The sequence below is a fragment of the Melanotaenia boesemani genome, chromosome 12, assembly GCF_017639745.1.
Source record: "Melanotaenia boesemani isolate fMelBoe1 chromosome 12, fMelBoe1.pri, whole genome shotgun sequence".
Taxonomy (NCBI): domain Eukaryota; kingdom Metazoa; phylum Chordata; class Actinopteri; order Atheriniformes; family Melanotaeniidae; genus Melanotaenia; species Melanotaenia boesemani.
In genome coordinates, this window is record NC_055693.1 from 26,284,552 (window position 1) to 26,304,783 (window position 20,232).

Here is a 20,232-nt window from a genome sequence, read left to right on the forward strand (position 1 = left end):
CTGAGCCATGCCGCCCCATAATACCAAATAAATAAGATAAAACAATATATTTAAACAAATAAAGAAATAAAAAAAACAGACATCACTTTACTGATTCCTAGATGAACTGGACTGCTGTCCTCTGGTTTTCACTGAAAGTAGTGTGGTTTTCTTTTAAGAGGAGATAAACATTTACATTTTCTACTTCATTCCAGGTGAATTTGCAGTGACACATATCTTGATTCTGACACTTCTGTACTAATCTTACATATCAGCTTTCTTTTAAATCTAAGAATATACATACTGTCCTTGTAGTTGTAAAGATATACTTCATTTATGTTGGGTATGTCATTTCAGACAGGAGGCAGAAAGAATTAGGCCTTGTGAAGAGGATGCTGAATACTTTAGCCTACCTGAGTGTTGTAGCTGACCATGTCCATCCGTTTATAAACAGTGTAGCATCTTCTGATGGCTACTTCCAGGAGGATAATGCACCAAGTCACAAAGCTCAAATGTTCTTGTGCTGTATGTGTATAGTGTGTGCAAATTTCCTTTTGTTACATTTATGTACTTTAAAGTGTGTATCATAGTTTGAGCTGTATGATGCTTTAAACTGCTCTGTTAAGGGGGCAGTTATTTTACCACACATTGCAGTAATAAATCTGTCTCTAAATTCCAAAGGACACAGCAACTCCTTATGCATGGCTGAGTTTAATGCAGACTCATTTAGTAAAGCCATTAGACACACATACTCTCCCTCTCAATGACACACACACACATTTAAGACACAGAGACACAATACATTTGCTAAAAGTTTATGCAAAGTTAATGCATTTATACAGTGATTATCTACTGCGTTTTCTCCTAATGTATCAGATTCCCAAAATTCCTGCCAGTCACTCTCCCTGGTCATTGTTTCCTTTTGTAAAGTTGTTCTTTAATTAGCTTCCTAGCATCACTGAAGCAAACATTGTCTGCTTAGATGATGCTCATCAGAGGTTGTTTCCAGTCAGTACTCTGTGATTGCACAGTAATTTATGGAGTTGCAGTTAAATAGAGCTTAATGATAGGAACTTTACGGTTATGTATTTCTTTCTGTCTTTATGAGGACACTCAGAGACATATCCCAGTCTGTGACCTTCTTCTCTAAAAGCTAAAGGTGGAACTAGCACTTACCTAAACCTAACATCAATCTCAAAACCTCCAACATCTTTATAAAACTGCAACAATGGCTCTACGATGTAGAAATTTCCTCACTGCAATTACTTTGGACAAGAGGACGTGCACGTATGCACATGCAGTCCTTTTTTTTTTTTCTTCTTCTTCTTTTTCTTTCTGAAGTGACCCCGTAAGCCTTGGATGAAAGCTGCCCTCAGTTTTCTTGAGTGGCTGCCCCCTCCCACCTTGGCCCATCCACCACCACCTAACCCTTCCAAGTGCCCCTTGCAGGTTACCATAACAACCACGACCTCTGGCACTACACCAATTAGGAAACAATCAGCCTTAACAGACCAGAGTGGAGTGAGCTTGGCAGAGAGGGGGAGGAGGGGTACTGTAGCACATGTGTAAAAGATAAAGATAAGAAAGATGAAAGGAAAGCAGGTCCACACAAGGTGCATTTGTACGCCATTTAATAAGTACAATGCATTAGTTCTCCAAACAGAATAAAAATATTATGCAGACTAAGGCCCAATCCCATTTCACCCCTTGGCCCTACCCCTACCCCTTCACGTGAACGTGCAAAACGAAGGGGAAGGGCCAAAGGGTGAAATGGGATTCACCCTAAGCCTTGCTGGCTGTATGGATGTATCACAAATATGATGTGTTAATTAAACATCCTGTAATTCATAATATAACCATTAACATTCTGAGGTAAGTGTAAAACCACTCAGTCTATGAATTATAGGACAATATTACATGTTGCAGCTTAGTAAATAGTCAGAACCACATCAGTTCATGATCATAACAGCATGCTACCATACATATCACCAGTGCAGGTTAACCAAAGGAGCATCTGCTGTAATAATCCTTAATGCTACTGAAAAGTAAATAAATATTTATTTATAGATGAAAAGTTCTTCTCTGCCTCCATCTCCCTCCTTAGTTTTGCTCCTCCTGTGTAAAGTGGGTAAACACGACTGAAGTGATTTTGCAGTTGGCTTTAACTTGTCCTACCATCTGCCGTTGAGGGAAACTGCAAACTATAGCTTTGCTTGTGCTGGGTGAGCAGCTGTTCTCTTTTTTCTAAATGTTATCCAGCAAGAGTGTTTTCTGTCGTGTAAAGCAGAATTCCAGATTTGATGTAAGATGCTGAGTACAGTGTGGAGAAATTATTATAAATTGCTAATAATGTTACATAAAAAAGTTGGAATGGTGAAACAGAGACTAAAAGAGAGACACACAGAGGTAGCTGCCTCGTAAGAAGTTCATACAGTAGAGAGAGTTGAGCTTTTAGTGATGCTTGGCTGCTCGCTGGAGAGGCTTTCTTTTCTCCGTGTTAATTAATCCAACATCCTCTCAGCTGATAGCACAAACATGCACAGAGTTTTTTTTCCTTCTTTTTCATGCTCAAATCTACACATTGACTGTTTTTATCTCATACACCCTTCTTTTCCTCACATACACCATGAAGGTAGCTTTTAGCAGATGTCAGGTGGGTCTGTGTAAGGGTTGTTGTCCACATCAGTTTTGTCTTCTAGGTAATTAGTCTTTGCAGAACAGGAGCTTTGGGTATGTGTGTGTGTGTGTGTGTAATTTGCTAGTGTTATAGTTAGATTATCTCTTATCAAAAACTCATGAATGAATGAAAAACAGAATAAAAAGAATATTCACTAGAAAGTAGCTGAGCTAAGAGCAGTAATAATTATGACACAAGCCCACATAACAAAGGCCAAAAAACAAAATACATGTATTTTGTGGATTTTATTAATATTTTTCTGTGCTTAATAACTGAGCTGTGGCTGTTTTTCTGTGAAGCTTAGAGGGAAATCCAACTAAGACGAACAAGAGACTCTGTTTGATAAACATCTGCAGTGATCTTAAAAATACTGCATGCTGTTTAGTTTTTACAGATTTTAAAAATTGATTTTACTCTGGGCTGCACGGTGCTGTGGTGGGTTGCTCCAGGTACTCCGGCTTCCTCCCACTATTCAAAGGTATTCACGGTAGGTCAGTTTAAATTCTTGCTAGGAGTGAAAGCGAGTATGAATGGCTGTTTGTCTCTCAGTGTTGGTCCTGCGATGGACTAACCTGTCCAGGGTGTACCCTTCCTCTCGCCTGCTTATTGCTGGGATAGGCTCCAACCCCCTGCAACCCTGAATTAGATGAAGTGAAAGAAAATTAATGATGTCAAACTTTTGCTGTCGTCTCGGGCCCCGTATAGCAGTTTATGGACTAAATGGTTTTCGTTCAGACTTTTTAGTTTAAACCGGAGTGTATTGATAGAGAAAACAATGAGGAAATCACTGACAATACATTCAAAGATGAGGATGATCAGATGGATGAAGAGGACAAACAGATATTCCATGCATAACGACACGAAAACCTTTGCCTCAGACTGACAAACCAGCCTCACTAGTGTTTAAACACCTTTTGAGAGAAAATTGTTGGTTTTAGTCTTTGCATTTTATAGCCAACAGCCCCTGTTAGCTCCTCTTGCAGCTGTGATTGTCAAAATGACTGAAAGGCATCAGGAGAGAGATGAGATGAAAACACATAGAGCCGGGTCTTTAGAAAAGTTGTGTTCATCCACAGGCTTTCTCCCATTCAGCTCTCTACTTCTTATCATTTAGAAAGCGGTGAAGACTTAACATTACTGTTTTGTTGTCTTTTGACTGGAAACTGAAACCAAAAGCAGTGCAGTATTGTTTCTGTTTATCTACTGGAGAAAAGTAAGTCTAGCTCCAAACAAGTCACATTTGCATTTTCCTCCTTGTCTTTTGCTTGTCTCGAAAACAACCAATTAACATCATCATCCTCCCAGAATGTGTTGCACATGTAATAAAATGGTGATCTGCATAGGCATAAGTTATTAGGAGTTTTCACCTGCCACAAACACTGAATTTTTATTAGAACAGGGTAATAAAAACATAAGGCCAGCTAGTGTTAATAGTTGGGATACCTTAAAAACATTCAAACCTTAAACTTTGGTTTAGTAACAGCAAATTTGAAATTAATGTTGAGGAAAAAGTTGATCTAAACTTGAATGACTAGATGTGCTGGTATGTGTCAACATATACTCATTTTCCATTTTCCATCTTTTGTCAGCTGCACAAGGAGACTAGAATTTGCAGTATTTTTTGGCACTTTTTCTGAAAAAATGTAGTAGTATTCAGCCAACTTTAAAACCGCCAAGAGCAAATGGATTCATGGCAGATCCAAGAGAGAGGTTTAGAGTGTTTTGGCTTAAAATGGAAGGTAAAGTGGGATTAGGAACCAAGAAGACAAGAAGTTGCTTGAAATTGCTTGAAGCTAATGCAAAAAATAAAAAAAATGCAGGGAAAATGAGCCATTTAATTCTAAATACAGAATAAAAATGTGGAAAATTTGAAAAAAAAAGAAAATGAACAGATTAGTCAGAGAAAAGGTCAGCAAAGGTTTTGGACTAAAAATAAAGAATAAAAACTTTAATAAAAGAGAATTTAGCAAGAAGGGAGGGTACATGAGCAGATCCCCAATAATTGCAGGAATTAGAAAAGTGGATCAACTATTGAAAAGAAAATGAGTAAAGAGGAGGTAGCGAGGGATTCAGGGGGGTAAGGAGGCTAAGTGGATGTTTTGGGATAATTCAGCAGATGAGATGGGGGAACCGGGTGGATGGAGTAAGGACATGCAGAGAGAATGAAGAGGGGGTCAGTGAATATTCAGGGCTAAAAGGGCAAATTAAACTCAAAGAAGTAGATGTGAAAGCTGAAAAAAACAAAGCAAAGGATGAACTGCGCTGAGAAGCTGGGAGTAGAAAGTGGTGAATGTAAAGAGGACTAAAAGGGAAGAATGAGAAGAGGTTTGAGGGGGGTAACGGGGTGCAATGGGGAGCAGACAAGAAAAGGGCCTGAGTGTGTGTTTTCCGGACTCAAAGCGTGCAATTCAGCCTGGCTAATAAGAAAAAGCTCTCAAGAGGCACTCGTGTGCTCCATCCCTTCCTCCCTGCTTGCTCTCCATCCTTCAATAGACCCTTTCTAGGTCTCTCTTCCCCCCGTTGCACTCTCTTCCTCTCATTTATGATTTCCGCCTCTTGTATTTGCACAAGTAGTTCTCAATGAAAAAATAAATTTCATGCAAAGGACATCCGCCGGCGATGCAGCACGTACATGGAAAAAGGAAACATGGGCACATACACTCAACCTCTTAAAAGGACACACACAGGAGAGTACTCTGAAAATTCAGGAAACAATCTTTCATTTTATTTTCCAATATATATAATAATTTATAATATATGAATAAATTATATAAATCATATGTATTCATATATATATATATATATACACACACACACACATATATATATATATGCGAGTGTGAATGGTTGTTTGTCCCCTATGTGTGGGCCCTGCGATGGACTGGTGACCTGTCCATGGTGTACCCTGCCTCTCACCTGGTAATGCTTGGATAGGCTCCAGCTTACCTGCAACCCGTATGGAACATATATATATATATATATAAATATATAAAATAAATATATATATTTATATATATATCGTTGATGAGACGAGACGAAAATGTTCAAGGGCTGATTGTCCAACGTTAAAAATGCACATTTCTGCCTATTGTGAGCGCAATCTGTAAGTCAGCGGTGCTGCTGCACCTTGGCCACGCCCACCACCAGACGTGCAGTGCACAAATACAAGCAGTTCATTCATATGTTCACCTTTCCTGTTTTCCTCTTCTGACTGTGGTTGGAAGACACGGGGGAGATCCTTCTTCTCCAGGGCCGAAGTAGCATTCTCTTCGGGGTTAACTCTCTACGCTCCTCTCTATACTTGTTAACGGGGTGAAACACAAGGAAAGGTGTATGTTCAGGGTGGAGTATTGCACTTCAGAAAATTCTCAGAAATAAAGCCACAGTTACCAAAGTAAGGATGTTGTTGCCCTTTGCTTTTTAGGAGTAATTGATTCCAGTATTTGCTGTTGGCTGGGAAACCTTCTAAGTCTAAAACCATTCATTTTAATCTTGTAATCATTGATGAAAAAAACCAAACAACAAGCTCACAATGTGTTGCTATATGTTGAACTTATAGATCTGCTATTTCCTCGTGTGACATTTTTGTATGATGACGTAGGGCATCAACTCATGAAAAAAGTTAAAATATATAGAAATTAAAGGTTTCTGCCCCACAGCGTTAAGTAGCACGGCAACATTGCATCTCTGTTGATGGGAAAGTCTCGGCTAAAGCTGTCAGTCTGGTAAAGGATCTGGTTATTATGCAAAACCATTAAGGTTAACTCGTTCTATTAATCGCAATACTTGTTATAACCTGTTAACCTTGGTTCCACTTTTTAATACGTATTATTGACCTAAATTAATTTGTAAAACACTAATATTTTTTTTATTTGACTAAAACTAGACTAAAAACTTTTGAGTTTTCGTCGACTAAAACTGGACTAAAACTGTCAAACTTAGACATGACTAAAACGTGACTAAAACTAATGAGTCATGACGACTAAAACTAAGACTAAAACTGAGATGCCTGCGAAAAACAACACTGTTCTCAGCCTGTAGTTACACACATGATGTTGGCTGAACAGATGTGCAGTGCAGCTGGATTTTCACCTCAACGAACCTGCTGTAAGCTTCAGGGATGATGCAGTCTTTTTCTTTCTGTTGTGTCTTTCCATGGCAGTCCTGAAATCCATCCTCCATCCATTTAGTTTCAGACACAGCATCTGACATGCTCAAAGGTTGATAATTCCGCATGATATCCTCCAGTTTGTTTGGCACTAGGACAGCTTATTACACAGTGTCTGCATGGCAGGATGTGCACACTGTTGGTCAGGTTACATCATGATGATGGGTCACCATGGTGATGTCAGCTTTTAGCTGCTTATAATGTGCCCTAGCATGTGCTTATATCAGCTATAAAGCTCATTTAGTTGGGAAGCTTTCTAAAGTACAACAGAAACTTAAATATGAATTTTATATACTTGGCTTGGGCATTTAAATAACAGACAGGAAGGAAGTGATTTGTCATGGTCTTCACTGACCAACTTTGATGTGTCTAAAACATTAAAACAGAACTAAGATTTTATATCAGCTCCAGACACAAGAAAATAAGGAGAGAGGCATGTTTGAGGGGTGTGTAACTCTGGTTTATAAGACAAATCAATGTGTAGCTAGATATGTGGGATATGATACGATTCAGGGACGACATATTAGGTTTGACATTTTAATTAGAATCAATTTATTGCAGTTTAACATAGTTTAGGTTTCTTTAGATTTAGATATCAACTGTCTGTTGATATCTGCTTTCAAGTCATTTCTTTAAATATAGCTTTGGTTTGTTGCCTTAAGTAAATATATTTATTAAAGGACTTGGGAGTCAGGAGTATTTTTGCATATTTATAACAATGGGGAAATGCTTGTTATAGGTTTTTATTTGATTCTTTACTGTAAGACACAAGCCTAGATCGCATTTGTTTTAGTATCTTTTACCTCACTCTCAACTACACTGTAAGTTTTTAAATCTTTAGTAATAGATTCTGTTATTACATTTAATGTTGTAGCTAAGTTGTGATTAGAAACAGTCTTTGGTATCTTTTCATGTCTTTTTGTTGTAGTTTGTGCTATATTAGCATCCACAAATCCACTGGGGTGTCTGAACAGATGAGCGTATCATGTTACTGCTGTATTTAACTGATGTTTGGGCAGACGTTCATCTTTCCTTTTAATAAAATCCAAAATCATCCAGGTATCATATTTAATGGCACAGTGTAAACTGTTTCAGTGAAAGTCATTAGACGTGTTGTTTGTGTCTACCTCTTAAGCTTTACATCACTTTTAGTTACAGACATGAGCTGGACATCCATCAGGTGGGCTGGTTTACGCTCTGAAGCACCGACATTAAAGTAATGGTGCATATTGATTTCTCTCTAATACTTACATGATAATCTCACGTTAGCTCCATGTAAAATCTGTTAAATGTTAGTAAACTAGATTTTAAATGTAGGATTAGGTTTTCGATTAGTATATGTTACATGTTATTTAAACTAATGGTCTGCATGCATCTTTAATGTTAAAAGTGTTCTCCTGTTTGTATCACTTAATAATGTAATGTCAGTTAATGTCAACATACACCAGAAAAAAACCTAACAACAAACAAAATTCCCCTTTCTTTTATTATACTAAAACATCTTTGAAAACTGGAGACTAAATGTTTTAGCTTTACCAAAGAAATCTGTGTCCATTCTTGCTGAATGCAAGATTTCAGCTACTCAGTAGTTCATCTTTGTTTTATTTTCAGTAGGAGACAGATTTGGATGCAGGAAGACCTTTTAAACACACACATGCACAGTCTCTGTCCATGAAGTCAAACTGTGGAATGAGGTCTTGATGGTTGTAAATGTGTCTTCAGTATTTCAGTATACACTTTAGCATCACACATATGAGTCTTTCATGCTGTGGAGATTGTAAGGATGACCTGGTTTTGAATTAAGAAACATATACTGACCCCACTGATCTGTTTGTGTGGGCATCAGGTCACAAAACACCAACACATCATTTAAGGCAATGAAAGACAACCTATAACTCTTTTGTTTTCGTGGGTTGAACTCTGTATTGCATTGGATAAATAGGAGAATCATACTGCCCTGGAGTTCGCCAAACTTTTAATTTGACTTCCACAGTCACAGTTACAGTGGTAAGACAGAATAAACAGCAAATCTAATCTGACATATGATGAGAGATGATCCTCTCATCATCCACAGTGGTGGAGAAATAAATCTGTATTACAGTCTCTTGGGTGAAAAGCCTGAAACAAAAGCTGACTGAACATCTAACAAGAAAGGAATAAGAAAAGCAAATTATTAAAGGCAACTAATGCAACACCATTTCCCCATATAAGCAGCTCCCCAATGCTCCTGCAATGATGAAGAAAGGAAATACTCCCAGAGTTTCTCTCTCATGTCCTTTTCCACCGTGAGTAGAGTTACTGATCGCTCTGTATTAGTAATTATCAAGGCAAATTTCCACGCGCCGTATTCCGTTTGTACCGTGGCCTCCAGAGCTATTCGTAGCCGTTTTAGTCAATGGTTTGGCTCACGGCGCACGGACAGAAGCATAGGTGTGCTTCTACGTACACTTTCTGTGAATTTGAGTTTGTTAAGATTTACAATCGATCAGCAAATTTGCCTGCATTTTTTATGAAAAGTCAGATAAAAAGTTGTGATGAGCAAAGAATAAACAGACATACAGACAAAGGCCCCCTGATTTATGTATGTGTTGCCATCCACACAGCTACAGTTGGCTGAGACATGAGGCAGAAAGACCTCCTGCCGCACACATAGCTGTTAAAGTCAAAGGGGAATGTCTGGCCAGACAGCCTGACCACATGACTTTATGCTGGCCAGTTTACCACCTGTAGTGCTGCCTCTATTTGCCTGTCACACACACTCATATACGTCTGCACATACAGATGGCTTGTCCAAATAATGTCATGCCAGACGATATTCCGTCTCTGCAAACCTCACACAGCCTCCGATTTTCACCACGACAGGATGCCACCCTCCTCTGCCACTGTGAGCGTCTCTCCTGCACAAGACATTTAGACATCTAGTCTGATTGATGTCATGGCAGTCGATGGAGCGCTAATTACTCCCCGTGCGTAGACTCTGCCGTATTAGAGGCAGTGTCATATCCTGTCAGCTGCATTTTAAATACATGTGTCACTTCCTGTTAGACCTGTAGAAGAAAAGAAAGAAACCGAGAAAGCTGACAGACCGTATATGTGCCCCCGCCACACACACATACACAACCTCACTACGTTACCGAGTCGTTCTTTCACACAGCCCCTCTGCCTCTGTTCGCGCCCCTCTCTTTTCTCCCCTCTGACCCACCTGCCAGCATTGGTAGTCTTTTGTTGTCAAACTTCATTAGTGGAGATGTCAGCTAATTAGAGCCCAAGCGCAAGCTCGGGAGATTAGGAGGAAGAAGAAGAGATGAAAGGTGAGACGAGGGAGGGAGACGGAGGCAGGGCAGAGGAGATGGAGATGAGCGGATGATGAAGAGATTAAGATGGAGTAGGAGGGATGGAGAGATGAATGGTATCAAGGTAGGGATGGAAATGACAGCTGAGATGATTACCTGTGTATACTGAGGAGGGCAGAGAGAGACGAGAGAGCTGCAAAACAAAACAAAAAAAAATCCAAAATGAGCTGCATGAAATTGAAAATGGATGGGAAAGAAAAAAATCCTTAAATGTGAAGATTTGCTGCACTAATTTAGTCACAGTAAGGAAATTAAATGTCAAAACAAATAAAGTAATGTTCTAAAATCATTTCAGGACACAAATTAAGTTGTTTCTATTACTGGCGGATGATCCTGTATGTGTGTGTGTGTGTGTGTGTGTGTGTGTGTGTGTGTGTGTGTGTGTGTGTGTGTGTGTGTGTGTGTGTGTGTGTGTGTGTGTGTGTGTGTGTGTGTGTACCAAAATAGCAGAGTGAAAGCTGCATAGGGGAGTTGGACTAAGACAGACCTAATGCATTGACCTGTATCTGCTGTTGTGGTCTAGTTGATCCTTGTAAGACACAGCTGATAACGATCCTCTGCTCTACAACTGGACACCAGGGAGAAGATACAGATTGGTGCACATTTGTTGATGTGTGGAAAGTAAAAGTCTGGTCAAAATCAGTCAATAAAAACCTTTATTTCTGCTACTGTGTGCCCTCACTGTTATTGACTGTGGTTTGTTGGCTGTCATTGTCAAGAAATGATGCCAGCAAAGAAATAACATCGCTCTTTTTACTCATGTGAAGTAAGTTATTTCAGTTCAGTGCATCAACTGAGCTTATTCATTTATCCTACCCACTAGAAAAAGAAGTTAATATTTTACCTTATTTGAATAAAAGGTAAATTAGCGTTTGCTGTGGCCCTGAAAGGGTGAAAGCCTCATCTCCACCTTTGGCATTTGTTTGCTGCATTGATTTACACAAATTTACTGTTTCTTGTAAAGGTGAAAAGAGCCATTTCTAACATAATGCACTATCTCCTAACCTTTTTAATCAATTGCAGTTTGTTTTCAGGCTTTATTGATTTTTTTTTCTTCTTCTCTAAATGGTTATCATCACTTTTCTACCCCACTTTTACCATTTGTTCCCCAAAAGGCCAAAAGCTCTGCAAGTGTCTTTCATCTTTGTTTCTCCCAAGTATACAAGAAGTTATCTCTCTGTCACAGACACACACACACACACACACACACACATACATATATATATATATATATATATATATATATATATATATATATTTATTAGGATAAATTTTCAATCAGATAAATCACAGCTTTCAAATTAATCACAAGTTTCAAATAATTTCAAAATGATTAATCACCATTTCCAAGTTTTTATATGCCTAAAATTTGCCCGCATTTACTGCATTGTATCAACAGAATGAGCCGATGCTACAAATATTTAGTGTTAACTGACCTTCTCTTGGGTAAACAGCAGATGTCCAAGGGTCAGTAAATGCAGCATGTAATGTACTGCTATATGTTGTTTCAAATTATCTCTAGATCAGGGGTGGCCAACGTCGGTCCTCAAGAGCCACAATCCTGCAGGTTTTCCATGTATCCCTGCACCAACACACCTGACTCAAATTAAATGGATCCAACAGCCTATAAGGATCTGCACTCATTAGTTTAAGTCAGGTGTGTCGGTGCAGGGATACATGTAAAAACCTGTAGGGTTGTGGCTCTCGAGGGCCGACGTTGGCCACCCCTGATCTAGATCATAATTCAGAATTCATATATCATCACCTCACCAACCATCTCCATGGTGATAATTTGTCGTAAAACCATCAGATGTGATGACTGAAGTTAAACAGCCAACATTGATGAAGAAACTCTGATAAAACTGATGATCGCGATAAAAACACGTTTTGTGTTTAAGTGTTTGTGCAGCAGTGATAAAAGTCCTACAGCAGCAGCACCTAAAGTACACACCTGTTGATAAAAACGATCATTGGCAGTTTGTTTTACAAGCTTTTCTTTACTTTTTTACACATTTTTCCTGATCAGTGTTCCTGCCTGGCCCCCCATCAGAACTTTTCTAGACCCGCCCCTGTATAGCTGAAGAATAAACCCCGGCTACAGCTACACCCTTTTGTCAGCCACTTTGTTAGAGAAGGTCCTTCCAAAAACAACACTAAATATGTGACTGTGTGAACTATGAACCGCTAGTTTCCTCCTTCTCAGCTGAACGGTAAACAAACGCAACGAGAGGAAAGCCGATCAGCTGATCACCGACAGCAACTAGAGTAGAGATGTTTGTGCAAAAAGCAGCTGGGCTGTCGCAAGTTAAAAAACGAATACTGGAAAATTGCGGGTGTGGAACCCTCTCACCGGAAAAAGAGTGTGTGTTAAAACACCCACCTTCTCCACGGACTCAACATCCATGTGTTGCTCCATGAATGCTGTTTATTCTCAAATCCATCCATACAGCCAACCAGCTGATCTTTCCTATCACTTTTCTCCACGTCCCGCTGTCATAACAGAGAAATGACGGATGTACGAGGCTTGTCATGCCGCACAGGTGTTAATTGCGCAAAATATTTTAACGCAATTAATTACATAAATTAATTAACACCATTAGCACGTAGTACGGAGCTTACTCTTTGTTCTTTGCACGTGAATGTGCATAATATTAAAGGAGCTTTGTGAGGTAGGGCGGCGTAAGACAATGAAGAGATTTAAAAACAAATAAAATTATTTTAAACTGGATTCTAAAATAAACAGACAGCCAATGGTACGAGGGTAAAACTGGAAAAATGTGTTCATGTTTACGTCTGCTAGTTAAAAGACGTGCAGCAGCATTTTGCGCCATCTGAAGACGAGCAATGGAAGACCCCCTAACTCCGAAATACAATCCATTACAACAGTCCAGCTCAGTGTAGTCCACACCTTTATGTGGATGGCCTTTATTTTTTATAGGAAGTAGTTAGGATGTAGAAGGTACTCACTCACCTGGCTATGTAATGGCAACCAATCATTTCAGCCCAGGCCGATACAAAGCTACTAGTAACCACTTGCTCACTTGACCCTGTCTCGGCAGCTCATGACCATCTGCTAGCCCCCATCTTACTTCTCCTTTAGCTTGTGCTAGCTTTTCATTTGATCCATTCTTCACAAGTCCTGCATAAGTAGTTGTATAACCCCACCCTTCAGATACCAGAACTGGTGCTGTAAATTTTCCATGTGGACTATAGGCGCATTCCGACAGAGAAGTTCTAAGAACGCAGTTCTAATAACTGTCCTAGTTCTATGAACGGCCCTTCTCCAGGGGAACTGTTTCATGTTGCATTCGCACATGAGTTGGGGGCGGTAGCGGGACCGATGTGACGCATACGTCTGCGACAGCGACGTGTGACTTTAGCGCCACATAACAACAAAACAAAACCCGCTAAAAACAAAACAACACGGCAAGCTAATATGGAGAAGGAAGAGATCGTAGTGTTCATGCTCTGCTTGATGGAGATGTTACTGATGGACAATACAACCAGGCGTCTCACGTCGAGGCTGGAAGGCTCCTGAAAGTCAGAAGATGAAGAATCCAGCAGCAGGAGATACGCCGCAGACAAAGGAGACGACGTGTAAGTTTAACTTATTAAACATGCGCCGATTGTATACGTGTCTTATTAGTAAACATTTCAGACAGTTTTCTACTGTCTGTGTTGAGCAGATTACAATAAGTAAATATTTCAGACGGCGGGTTTATTGTAACTCATGTTCTGCGTTTCAGACGTTGCTGCAGCTCATTGAACCTCCTCACCGTCCGGCTGGTCCGAAGCAAAGCTGATAACTAGTGGGAAAAGGTTGTTCTCAATTTTACCGATGAGCAGTGGACAGAGAATTTCTGTATGTCCATGGAGACATTTCAATACATCTGTGGCCGCCTGAAGCTGCACTGGAGAGGATGGACACAACCACCTGCTGCAGATACTGAAGGAGATGGAGAACAGCCTGGATGTTTTACCTCCTGCCTTCCAGCTAATCACAACACACCTCTTCATAATAAGCATCATGTTCTGGAAGTTCGACAGATAGAACATGCATGTATACATGATGTTCACATTTAAAGAGAAAATGTTCCATAGAAAATGCATAATTTCATTTAATTTTTTTTCTTTTTTTGTTATGTGTAAAATAAAGATCTCATCATCTGCTATTAAGCTTTGTGTGTTTTATGGAATCATCAGTAGAAAGGTGAAGGAGTAATCCGTCAGTGGAGGGTTGGTTGTGACTGACTTATGGTTTAGAATTATGAGGACATAGTCACACAGATTTAGCGTAGATGAAGGTAAAAATATAAAAAGGGTGGTGAAATGTTTGCAGGTGTGTAATTTGTGTCAGATCTTGGTTAAACATGATAAACTTCGTTCTGTGATATGGAGCATATTATAAAGTTGATAAACTAATGTAATTTACACCCAGGGATAAGACTTAAAACGTAGCGGCCAAAGATGGATTATTTAATATTTCATAGCTGTGATAAGTTAATAAAAACTCAATATTTTTATTAGCTAATATTTTATAGATGTGTTAATAACTACTCAATATTTTTATTAGCTAATATTTTATAGATGTGGCCAAAGCACATCTAACAGACACAAACTGAAAACTTCAGACTCTTTACAAAGTCATTTATTTTTTTATAGTGAATACAGCAGAGCAAAAATAACGTATACATGTGTGTATATGCTGCATATCACACTGGCTTTTCCTGCCACACGCAGGAGTCATTTGCTGCGGCGTTGACGGAGTAAACATGTCAGTGGTACAAGCTGTCCAATTTACTGTTTGTTCGGTTCGTCCCGCTCCGGTTGTCGTGGTTCTTAATTTATTTGTAGTCTTGTGTGAGTTTTCTACGTGCGCTGCTTCGCGTTATCCCGCGTTCTCTGACTGAGAGCTGATCGTCAGGAATATTTTTATATTTCGCTGCGAACCTTCAAAACCTCTCTGAAAATCCTCTGTGGCGTAGACGGTCAGAAGAGCTTCGACCTCCTCGTCGGTCCATTTATCGCTTGCTCTGTTGTTGTTTTTGTCCGTATGTGCAACCTTGTTTTTTAAATGTGGCGGGGACACAAAATGCGGAAATCTGGCAAGGGGCGTAGCTACCAGTCACCAAACACCTACGTCAGTAGGGTTCCTATAGAACCCCGCTCAGACCCTGCTTCGGAGTAGGAGCTAAAATGGTTATAGGAACTGGGGGCTTTGGTCCCTAGTTCCTGTATGTCGGAATGCGCGAAAAAACGGTCTGGTTCCTGAAAAGGTTATAGGAACTGCAAAAGGTTCCTACAGTCGGAAAGAGCCTTATATGAGCCGTCCAACCCTGCCTTTCTGAAATTGCAGGTGATGTTCTGCAGATTTAAAGCAGAATGATCAGTCAAAGCATTAATGACTGATATTTCTCAAGATATGTCTTGTAACAGTTATGAAACATATCTTTATCGTCTAAAACTTCTTTTAGCGGAGTGGGATCTACTGCTAGTACCACTGATTTTTCCCACTCTACATCCTCAATCCTTATGCTTCTCGAGCTGTTTTGTGCTGCCTGCTGTCGGATTTTGCTGCACTTGCTAACATACAATCTCACCTGCACACAGGTGCATAAATCAGACTGAGCCAAGAATCGCAGTGACATATTTCCCACGTGTCACATCTGTTGTAAGAGGAGACCATAAATCACCTGTGCATTTGTCTGTTTCTGTGTATGTGCATCCACATGTAGCTGGATGTGTCAGATACACCGCAGCCCTTTGGCCATCCTCTGTCAGATTTATTAAACCTTCCAGCTCAAAGTCATCTGTTTGAGAGCACTAAAAACACCTGCTCGTCATGCCACATCTATCTGTCTTTATGTCTTCCTTTTCTGTTCTCCGGATCTCTCCTTGTGTCTGTTTTTCTTTTTATATAAATGCTTTTATTTATTCGTTTATTCACTCATTCATTTGTTTAATTTTACTCCTTTAGCTACTGCCCTGGTGTTGCTAATAGATTCTTGGCATCATCCAGGATGCTGGTTTTAATTATTAATGATGTTATTAAGTCTGACTTTAGTTGAACTGGGGTGATAATCCCTTTTAAATGTATTAACACTTATGACAGACATAAATAACGCATCTCTGAGGGAATTTCAGCCTTTGCATACTGTATTTTTGAATGGATTGGGTTACTACAACATTTGACAGATATTACATTACGCCATTAAAAATTAATGTAAAATATGCATGACCTATGATCACGTCAGGTCCCAGTATTGATGACAAGCAAACCAGAAAACATATTTTAACGTTGTCGCTCCAGAAAAAAAAAAAAACTTTTATAACCAGTCCTGTAAATATTTATAGATTCTAAAGACAAAGACATATTCCTCTGGATACAGACATTTCTTAGGGTGTGTGTCACTGTGTTATTAATGGGGCAGAAGTCTTAATTATTAATAGCCCCGTTATTACCACCTATGCCCAGTTTTCCCATTCTGTTTTTAAACATTTATGGAATTATTATTGGTTTGACAGAGAAAGGGCAAGAGATTGATCTCCCTTTGCTTCTGTGTATGCGGGTGTTGGTGTGCCTCAACCAAAGAAGGAATAATAAAAAGGAAGTCTTCTCTTCCCTTATTTTAAGACGTGTAAGTCTTAGAAATAAGTTAAATGTCAGGTAAGCAAGATGTTACTCTTGATAAAGTTATACTCATTAAAAATGTAGTGTCAAGATCACATGCTGGTAAGTTATCCCGGTTATCCCAGTCTGCATCTTTTATGGCTTCCTTGTTCAAAGCTAACCAGTAGCTTCCTCAGTTTATGTGTTGCAACCATCTTCCATTTACCTGGGAATTTATATCAAATAAAGTGCACTTTGTGTCTGTTTGCGTGTGTGTGTGTGTGTGTGTGTCTGTGGACAGAAAATAAATGCTTAACTCGTTTCACTTCCCTGTTCTCTGGTCCTCTATCGATAAAATGGAACAGAGGGTAAACTGGGATGCAAGCCTCAGAGATGTGAATCATCATTTCTTCGACACTTGCTCTTGTTGACGATATACAAGAAAAATACTATGGTTATTTACTGGCCACTTTATTAGGTACACCCGTTCACTTGCTCTCACGAGCGTCGAATGGGGAGAAAAGGGGACTTAAGAGACTTTGAACGTTGCATGGTTGTTGGTCTGAGTGTTTCAGAAATATCTGATCTACTGGGACTTTCACACACAACCATCTCTAGGGTTTACAGAGAGTGGTCTGAAAAAGAGAAAATGTCCACTGAGCAGCAGCTGTCTGGATTAAAATGTATTTTTGATGTCAAGAGGTCAGAAAGAGGATAGAAAGGCAACGTAAGCTGAATAGCATCTTTGGACATGCAACACCTTGACGCAGATGGGCTACAGCAGCAGAAGGCCACACTAGGTACCACTCTAAGCTAGGAACAGGAAACTGGGGCTGCAGTTCACACAGACTTACCAAAACTGGACAATAGAAGATGGGAAAGCGTTGCCTGGTCTGATGGGTCTGCATTTCAGCTGCAACATTCAGATGGTATAACAACATGAAAGCATGAATTTATCCTACCTTGTGCATTTGTTCAAGTTCACTGTGAGCAAAAACAGAATTAAGTATTTATATTGTGACAGAGCTTTAACGTGTCTTACTGAGCAGCTTGATTTTATACTTATTCATGTTTTGTTTTTTTTTAATCCACTGTGGAGGATTGTGTGTCTTAAGTTCTTGACTTTCATTTTACAAATCTAAACTCATTTTAAATGAGTTAGGTCAAGCTCTTTTCCCCCCAAAACATTTTAGAATCAAAGCATAACAAAGCTCTTAATGAAGACAGGATCACCTGTAGAATTCCTCTCTTCATAGTAAAAATGTCAGCTATTTGAGTGGCTGATTCATCTGCTGATGCCTCGAAAAAATCTCGTGAACAGAAGCTAGAAGATGTGTGTTGGAAGTCAGCGTCTAAAATCCTCTTTTTACTACACCCATACTTCAGTGTTTATGTTTGTGTTTAGCTTCAGGAGCTATGAGACTGATTTCTCAATGATTCTTCACCTCTTCATCTTTTTGGCATAAGTGCCAAAGTTGAGCTGAAAATTTTAGTATCTTTCTGATTTTATATGTATTGCTTCTACACTTAAGGCTTGGCATGTTTCTGCTTTTGCAAACTTAATGGAAGTCTGCAGACATGCACAGGGTCCTCTTCAACCATCAGGCTTCCCATGCCGGAGCATGTAATCTGGCTGCAGTACATTTTAGAGGTAGATAACTGTATTTCTCCTGCAAACAAGCATCCATGATCTTAAACCACTGTTCAACTTTGTCTTGTTGCTGCATGGAGATTCATCCACATGCACAGTTGCCGTGCTCAGTCTGTGTTGTTACTAATATCTGGGCTGCATGCAGCCATGAATGGAGGCAATTGAAACACATATAAGTCGACATGAAAATTGTGAATTGCCTTTAAATCTTACAAGGAACAATGCTCTTAAAAAGATCTATAAATGAGTTTTGGCAAATCAAAAATCTTTCTGTTGAGTATACTGGGATATATTTGATATTGTAGTGGAATAAGTGGGAAGTTTTTATCTTTTAGATTTACTCTTTTCTTGAAATTAATGTATAAAAAATTCACAACTGGACCCTAAATTGAAGAACTTCATTTCCTCTGACTTCTATTGGATTAAAACATTATATTTAAAAAAGAAAAACATTGATGGGACAAACAAGTGTTTTGTTTAGTCATCAAGTGCTGCTGCCATCTGAAATCACTCTTCCACTCTCTTTCAGACTGATGTTTTGTGTTACTGCTGACACAGCTCTCCTTTGCTTTTAGCCTTAAAGTGCAAACACACACACACACACACACACTCAGTCACAAAAACGTAATACAGGATCATTTATATACAGCAAACCATCCATGACTGCATTTTTTCTAGAATGATGCAGCTGTGAAACCTTTAAATGCACAAATATACTGAATTCACCACATTGCAATGTGGTGTATAATATTATCTATTATTATAAGACAACATAAATGGCTTTGGTCAAAAGTTTATACAATACACTTTATTAGGTCCATCTTACTAGTATCAGGTTGGTCCCCTTCTGGCTTCAGAATTGTTTTTATCCTCCATAATATGCCTTTGTGGCAGTCGTGTTGACCATGTCTAAACATGTGATTAACTACTTGTGTTAACAAGCAGTTGAAGAGGTGGACTAAATAAGTGTATGTGCAGACTTCTGTTATACTTTTGCTTTAAATCCCTTCATTATTAAAATGTGCTCTATAAATAAATATATCTCGCCTTTTACCAGCAGCAGTTGCTGTGGGGCTTGTTGTAAAAACATTGTTTTGTTTAACTAAATTACAAAACTTCTCATATGTCCTGGGTCGCAGCTTTCTTGTACCATCATATTGGAATGTCTCTGCCTTTCAGTGACCAGACATATATGGTCACAGGTTTTCTCACCTCCTGGTTAATCTGACTTTTCTTGGCTATGCGAAAAGGCCAAAACTCATTGAAAGGCCAGTTTGAGGAAAAAAACCTCAACTGGTAAGGATGCATACAAGCAATTTGTGCATTTTAACCTATTTTGGGATGTCCCATCTGGATCAAAACATTTAGCTAATAACTCCTGAGAGTCCCCCCTGAGAAAAAGCTCATTCTGATTTATTTAAAAGAAATGGTCAACATATATGAATTCAGCTAAAGTACAATTTACTTTAAGATACTAAAGTTTTTAAACACGTTTAACTGAAGCTATAAAATGCATACAGAGGCAAATATTAACAAATAACAGATATTGTCAGCAACGACCCCTCAGACCAGACCGTATTGTTGTATTCATTTGTGTGTGTGTGTGCATGTGTTGCTATTCTTTAGACTTTCCATAAATCACTTGATGTTGCAGTCGTGTGTTTCTCCCACTCGGACCAACTCAGTTCATGAAACTGCAAACCGCGGGTCTAATGTTGCATATGGACTCGTCCTGCATGTGTTTGATATGACTTTCTGCGTTTCCATTATGTGTGGGTGAGTTGGTGTGTGTGC

General features: G+C 39.2%; 1 protein-coding gene across 4 annotated transcripts in view; it reads left to right on the plus strand.

Moving 5' to 3' along the window:
• Window positions 1–20,232, plus strand: part of pard3bb (par-3 family cell polarity regulator beta b) — a 259,283-nt gene that overhangs the window by 167,651 nt on the left and 71,400 nt on the right. The window lies entirely within an intron of this gene.